Genomic DNA, 7,604 nt, shown 5'->3' with positions numbered 1-7,604 from the left:
TGCTGGGGAGATAGATCGGCAGTCTACACATCTGCCTGGCAAGCACAAGGACCTGGGTTCAATTGCCGGTACTGTATGCTGTGCTGGCCCCCCACCATGCATGCCACTGAAACCAGGCATGGTGCCGCACACCTGTAACCCCAGTGCTGGGGAGGCTGAGACAGGAGGATCACTATGAGTCGGAGAGAGACCCTGCACCAGATAAATAAGTAAATAATCAATTAATTAATTTTTTTTTAAAAATCCAAGCCCTCAGTAGGCTGAAGCTGGAGGATCATTACAAGCTCAAGACCAGCCTGAGCTATTGGGCCTGGGAGATAGCTCAGTTTCATAAGAACCTGCCTGGCAAGGGGCTGGTGAGATGGCTCAGTGGTCTAAAGTACCTACTTAGAACAAGCTAAGCTAAGCAAAGCACAGGGACCACGGTTCATTCCCCCAGCACCACATGCCAGCCAGCCCTGCCCCCTGGTGGGCTGAGCTGGCCACACACACACACACACACACACACACACACTAGATAAATAAATAAATTTAAAAAAAAAGAACCTGCCTGGCAAAGGCAAGGTCCTGATTTCAATCCTTGGTACCACCAGAAAAAAACAAGCCTGGGCTACAAGTGAAGTCAAGACCATCCTGAATTGCGTAGGGAGACCTTGTCTCATAAGACAAAAGAAAAAAAGAAGAGGAAGAAGATTGTAAACTACTGTCCAGCACAGCACCTCAGAACCTCACCCGAGTGCCTTGTCGTGGGACTGGGGAGGGTCTGAGCCTTTACATTTCTAAATTTTTTTTTTATTTATGTGTGTGTGTGTGTGTGTGTGACCAGCTCAGCCCACCAGGGGGCGGGGCTGGCTGGTGGTGCTGGGGATTGAACCGCCGTCCCTGGGCTTTGCTAAGCTTATTCTAAGTAGGTGCTTTAGACCACTGAGCCGTCTCACCAGCCCTGCCTTTACATTTCTAATAGCTGCCTAAAGATGGTCCCCACGGGACCACTGAGTAGGAAACCTGTGCGATTTAATGAGGGAGGCCGTTTACTATAGGATTCTCTCATATGCTCTTCCACATCTTAACTCTTTAAATTTTTCTACCTTTCAAGATCTCCTAGCCTGGTGTGGTGATGTACACTTACAGTTCTGGCACTCAGGAGGCTGAGGCAGGAGGATTGCCATGAGTTCTAGGCCCACCTGAGCTACTACATAGTGAGTTCAAGGACAGCCTGAACTGCACAGTGAGGCCCTGATCTCAAAAGAATAACAAAAACAAAACAAAACTTCCTGCCAGTAACAGTGACCCCGCTTTCACCAAAGCTGATGCATTCTTGTGCTTCGGACTCCAGTCCACCGTGTGGAGCCCGGGGCATTTCACACTGAGCCACGTCTGCAGTCCCTTTCATTTTTTACTCTGAGGCAGGATCGTCACAAGTCACTGAGTTGTTCAGGTGGGACTTGAAGTTGCAACCCTCCTGTGCCAGCCTCCAGCGTGCTGGGATCCCGCCCCGTGTGTGTGCTCCCTTCACCGGTCTGCATTCTCCTTTTCCACATTCCTCCTAGACTTGCCACCTGCGTGTTCTGTTGCCAGTGGGCTGTGAGTTAGTTTTGTCTGCTACTGTTTGAATTCGTTTAGGTTCTGGGGATCCCAAGGCCAAGGCCAACGCTGAGGTGGGGCATTGCTTCAAGCTTGAGGCCCGCCTAGAATACATAGTGAGTTCAGGGGCAGCCCGACTGATACAGCAAGACCCTGCCTCAAAAAGGAGTGGGGTGAGGGGCCGGGGAGATAGCTCAGTGGAATAAGCGCTTGCCTGGCAAGTACAAGGGCCTGAGTTCAATCCCCGGTTCCTGAAAAAAAAAAAAAAAAAAGGAGTGGGGTATGCTTAATTCAGAGGTACAGCACCCTGAATGTGATCCCTTGCACTGCCAAAAAGAGTCCTTTCTTGACTTTAACACTTTTTTTTTTTCCAGAACTGGGGATTGAACTCAGGACCTTGCGCCTGCCAGACAAGCACTTATTCTACTGAGCTGTCTCCTGGCCCTAAAATTTTTATTAATGTTGGTGACTCCTGTCTCCTTCCTGTGCCACCTGTTTAAATTTAAATGTGACCCCTTAATCTCACAGCTCACCTTGTTATTTCTTTTCTGGATGGTAGCACATGTGGTAGGCATACATGGCTCCACCAGTGGGGCCATAGGCCTCCAGCCCCTTTGATGATGGCAGTCAAATGTGCAAAAGATAGAATTTCCCATTTTATTCCCAAAGATAGAATTGGCATTTCAGGGGCATTTAGTACACTCATCTTGGGCGACCGTCTCCACGTCCGGATCCACAATGCTTTTGTGGTCTCCAGCTGCAAATGTACCCATTTAAAACCGACTCCTCCTGCTCCCCCTTCCCAGAGGCTGATAACCTTTCCTCCGCTTCCTGTCTCTGAGGTTGGCTATTGGGCACGTCTCCTTCGGTGGAGTCGGGCCTCGCACAGTGTCGTTCAGGTTCATTCCTGTCGCAGCCTGTGGCACAGCTCCCTCTCTGGCTAAGGCTGAGTAACAGCTCCTGGCATGACACGGGTGACTTCCGGTTTTCCGGAATAGAATAATGCTACCGTGAGCATGAGTGTGCGAAGATCTACTCCAGACACTCAGTTCTCTGTGTTCGGTTCTGTTGGGTCTGGACTCAGCGGGAGGATCGCGGGACCGCGTGGCAGTTCGCGGTTTAATTTTTGCGGAGCTGCCCGCTCCACCGCCTTCCCCAGCAGCTGCACCATCTCACAGGCCCGCCCACCACGCTCAAGGCTTCCCACCTTTCCACATCCACATCAGCTGTGTGGGTTTCACTGTCACCGTGTCAAGGGGCAGGAAAAGGCCCTGCTCTTTCTTGTGCACCGTCAGCCCCTCTTCCACAACGGCCACTTTAAACTCAGGTCAGCAGCCAAGCCCCTCCCACCTTCCTGCTGTCCCCCTGGGTGGTCCACCACGCCCACCCACCAGCGTTTTCGTCTGTTCCCCGCGTCTGAACTACGCTCACATTTTCTCTCACTTACATTACTGTCCTCTCCCTGTCCTGTCATTCTGAGTCAGCTTTCCGTGGCCCACCAGAGAGAGAGGAAACCGGCCAGCGGCGGCCGCCTCCCACTGGCCTGGCACGGGACCAAGTGGCCTGTGCGCCAGGCTCGGTGCTGTCCGGCAGATAACAGGCAGGCTCTGAGGGCAATGCTGAGGTCACAGCCAGTAAGCGGCGCAGCAGGGTTCCCAGCAGTTCACCCGCGGTCACTGAATGCTCTGCGCAAACCTAGCCTGAAGCATGCGCCTTAGGGGACCACCCGCTCAGGCTTCCTTCCTGTCCCTCTCTTGGACAGCTTTCTTTCCCTCAAGAAATATGTTCTGCTCATTAAAAAAAAAAAAAAAAAAAAAAAAAAGCATGTGCTTTAGCAGAGGAAAGCACCCAGGGAGTGGCTTGCCTGAGGGAGACCCAGGGGCTGGGCCAGGGGTCTGGACCTGGCTCTCTGACCCTGACATCCATCCCAGGCCAACCCCCATCTCTCCCTAATCCTGGGCCGGCCTTGCTTCCCCCCCCCCCCTTCACACCTTGCCCCAGATTAAATGTTTTGGGTTTTTGGGGGTTTTTTTTGTATTTTAGGGAAGGGACTAGAGGGTGTTCAGGGTCTCACTACTAGATCGGACTCGTAGTGATCTGCCTGTTTATGCCTCCCAAGAGCTGGGATTACAGGCCGGTCCACTCATTGACATTTTAGCCAGCCTTCCTGCCCCAAATCAGTGGCCACTTTCTCCGTGAAACCCGTAGTTCCGCCCACCGGAACGAACCCTGTGCCCATCTCAGCTCCTGCAGCCCTGACTTCACAGCTCTCTAGTGGCATACAGAACGCAGCCCTCCCCCAGCTGAGCCTGAAGGAACAGAACCTGTCTGCCTACAGGGAGAGCGAGCCTGCAAGGTCCGCTAGCTGCAATTTAGAAGGTGTGAGGCCCAGGATAGAGCTCAGCAGCACAGCGCCTGCCTGGCGAGCACAAGGTCCTGAGTTAGATTCCCAGTACCTAACAAATTAAATAAAAAATAAAAAGTGTGGGAGCCAGGGTGCTGCTGGGGGGTCGGCGGTAGCGCTTGTCTAGCATGTGCAAGCCTCGGGTTCCACCCCCAGCAGTAGGGGAAAGAAACAAGTAAGACCCAGGGGCCAGCCAAAAGGAGCTCGGGCACCAAGCGTTCCACAGTGTTTCCACTGCACTGATTCCGGTTTGTTTGTCCACCTCCCTGGCTCCCAGGGCCCTGAGTGGGAGGAGAGGCTTCCCAGGCCAGCTCACTTCCAGCCTGAACTTTGAAAGCTGCACTAGCAACCAAGTTAAACAGCCACCTTGCTTGTGGCTTGGGAGTGTGGGTTTAGGGGTGGAGAGCCTCTTTGCCATTTGATTCAGCACAGCCTGTTGAAGGTTTAGCGAGGGCGGAGAGCGCTTAGTAATTACCAAGGCCAACCAGCCCCACCTGGCCAGTGTCCTCCTGAACCTGCTCTTCCCTGTAGCGCAGTAACCTGCGCTCTGGCTTGAGTTCCAGAGGAGGCAGAAGTGTCTTCCTAGAGGCAGGTAAGTGTTGGTCTTGTCTGCGTGTCAAACTCAGAGTTGGTAGAAAGACTCCTAGCCGATAAATACTCTGGCAGCTCCTGTTTTCTTCAGTTACCCAGAGCCAGAAGGGAGGACATGGCTGCTGCCTGGCTCCCAGCCATGTCAGGCAAGCTCTAGGCCCTGAGGGAGATAATGTCCCTGCCACTGAATCCAGAAAATGCTGCAGGCTGTTAGCATGAGGACCACCCCAGGAGCGCTATCTTGCTCTGCTAGCCCTGGGTGATGTAGCTCAGGGCATGGGCTTCCTCCCTCAGACCCCTGGCTCAGGTCTCATAATGTAAAGAAACAGGATACTGGGCTGGCCAGACAGCTCAGCAGACTAAGCACCTGCTTAGACAAGCATAGGGATAGGGGTTCAATGCCCCAGGCACACTGACCTGGCCACTGAGACTGGACGTGGGATGTGTAAACCTCAGCATTGGGGAGGCTGAAAACAGGAGGATCACTACAAGTCTGATCTGTGTAGTGAGACCCTGTACTAGATACATAAAAATAAATAAGTAAATAGAAACTGAATAGTCTTAGCTGTCCTATGCTAGGACTGTCAAATCCCAAGTGACCATTGCCCTCGTGGGTCACCGACGGAGCACTATCTGTTGGCTACCTCTGTGCACTGGAGCCTTGAGATACAGCGCTAAGACCATCTTGGCTGTCCAGTAGCTTCTCACGTAGACGGGACATGGGTTACTGCAAGGCCACACCATGGTCTGTGTGGTCAGAAGGCAGCAGGTCCATGGCTGAGCACTTCAGAGAGCCACACAGGACCGAGTGACATCCGTGTGGAAGCCCGGAGAACAACCCGGAATGCACCAAAGGTCGATGGGCAAAGGGACAGACAGCATGTGCAGGACTTAAGTATGCGACTGTGTGGTGGCTCTGGGTGTTGGGGCAGGGAGGGAATGGAACCCAGCCTTAGAGCCTGGCAGGGCAGCGCGGTATCCGCCCACTCCCTTGCTATCCTGGAGGGAGAGGAGAGCCAGGCAGGTGAGCAGCGACACCTGAGGCTGGGCCCAAGATTTGCAGCACTGACTCATTTTCCAGACTTATCACAGACCAGCCAGAGCCCCAGGCCCTTAAGAGGCAGTGCCACAGGAGGAGCACAGTGACCGCCGAGCAGGGAGGACCCTGGGCAGTGACACACAGAGCAGAAGGCATGGCATGCAGGGCTCACCCAGGGGGCTCCCAGTGAGCCAGGATGTGTGGAGAGAGAGCCTGAGGAGTCACAGAGGTCAAGGGCAAGGGACCTCTTAAGACGAGGGCCAAGGCCCTACACTGCCCCAGCAGGGGTTGGAGAGCTGCTGGCCTGCCTTGGCCCCTGCACTCACCAACTGGGGCTGCTTCTCTAGGTAGCGCGCCTCGCTCCAGACATGCTTCGGAGACTTTGTATGGCGGGAGTCACTGCGCCTGCCCGTGTGGCACAGGTACCCATAAGCAGGACTCCGAACCTGCAGGCAGAGTGAGAAAACACTGGATGCTTTGAGAAGGAGGGAGCAGGAGGCCGAGTGCAGTCTAAGCACCAGGCTTCTGGAAGAATGGTCCGGGAAGAAGGCTGAGAGGCTGAGAGGCTCAGGGGTCAGGTGGGTGGGAAGGGCTGGAGGAGGCAGAGCAGCAGGAGGCTACTGGGCCTGCTGGCAGCCTGAGGGGACCAGGTGGGCTCTGGAGCTGGGACCTGGCCAGGAGAGGCAGAACCAGAGGAGAGTCCAGAATGGAGGCTCCCTGCAGAGAAAGAGCTGCCCAGGCCTCCTGCCCACCCCTGCCACGCTCACCTGTGAAGCTTTTATTTGATGTTTAATTTGTAGTGCCAGGGAGGGGACCTCCTAGGCAAGCCTGCTGCCCAAAGCAGCAGCCAAGCGCTGCGTCATGGTAGAAGCCCATTCCTGTCAGTGCTGGAACCCTTGGATTGCAGCTCTCTGGGGAGACTGATCTTGTGTTAGTCCCCAGCCATGTCCCTGCTGCCTAGACTGCACTTGGCACTTCGCAGGCACTCGACAGCTAGTTTACGGAATGGCCATCACTCAGGCCTACAGATTGCTGGACAGGGATGGCCACGTTGGACCCTGTGGCCACATGAGAGATGACCCTGGAATCATGGCTCCTTCTAAAGTGCAGTGGAGGGGCAGGGGAGATAACTCAGTGGAATAAGTGCTTGCCAGGCACCCTGGTAGCACCCAAAAAAAAAAAAAAGTGCTTTGGAAGCCTGGCATGGTGGCGTGCGCCTGTAACGCCAGCACTTACCGGGCTGGGGGCAAAGGCCTTAAGTTCAATCCTCAGTATGACAAAACAAAACAAGCCAAAAAACCAATCAAAATCAGACCAAGCTGGGCGTAGTGGCACATGCCTGTGATGTCAGCTACTCGGGCGACTGCAGTAAAAAGATCCTGAATTCCAGGCCAGCGTGGGGTACATAGACCCGGTAACCAAGCCACACAGAAGCCGGGGCTGGTGATCACTTTCTCCTCGCTGTCACTGATGCATTCACTGGTGCCACAGACATTGTCAGCTCTTAGCCTCTGTACACCTGCAGCTGCTAGCAGCAGCTTCCAGCACCCAGATTCCCCATGGCATGCTTAAACTCAGGGGCATGCCCACCGCCACACACAGGTGCTCCTGAGCGTTGGCGGTGCTGTGGAGGGCCTGCGGTGGGATGGCCCTGAGTTCATAGATTTCTCTTCAACCTCCCTATGCCGGTAGCCAGGAAACCACAGGTCCTAGTGTAGAAAACTTTCCCTGAAGATAAACAGAGGGAGCTGAGCGTGCTGGCGTAGGCCTGCAATCCCAGCACTCAGGAGGCTGAGGTGCGGGCACTGCCAAGAGTTTGAGGCCAGCCTGGGCTACACAGTGAGTTTGGGGCCCAACCCAACTCCATGGAGAGACCCTGCCTCAAGAATGAATATATAGGGCCGGGGAGATGGCTCAGTGGAATAAGCACTTCCCTGGCAAGCACAAGGGCCTGAGTTCAATCCCCGGTTCTGGAAAAAAAAAAAA

The 7,604-nt window shown here is 54.3% G+C and overlaps 1 protein-coding gene across 3 annotated transcripts in view; it reads left to right on the top strand.

Annotated features, from left to right (window-relative positions):
* Nucleotides 1–4,389: 4,389 nt before the first annotated feature.
* Nucleotides 4,390–7,604, top strand: part of Slc25a18 (solute carrier family 25 member 18) — a 23,843-nt gene continuing 20,628 nt past the window's right edge. For all 3 annotated transcript variants that reach the window (XM_023723948.1, XM_023723947.1, XM_023723949.1), the window contains exon 1: nt 4,390–4,580. The gene's annotated coding sequence lies outside the window, so the exon portion shown is untranslated. The remainder of the gene's footprint in view (nt 4,581–7,604) is intronic.

The sequence above is a fragment of the Octodon degus genome, unplaced genomic scaffold, assembly GCF_000260255.1.
Source record: "Octodon degus isolate 3935 unplaced genomic scaffold, OctDeg1.0 scaffold00104, whole genome shotgun sequence".
Lineage (NCBI taxonomy): Eukaryota > Metazoa > Chordata > Mammalia > Rodentia > Octodontidae > Octodon > Octodon degus.
This window is presented reverse-complemented; position numbering and strand designations above follow the sequence as displayed.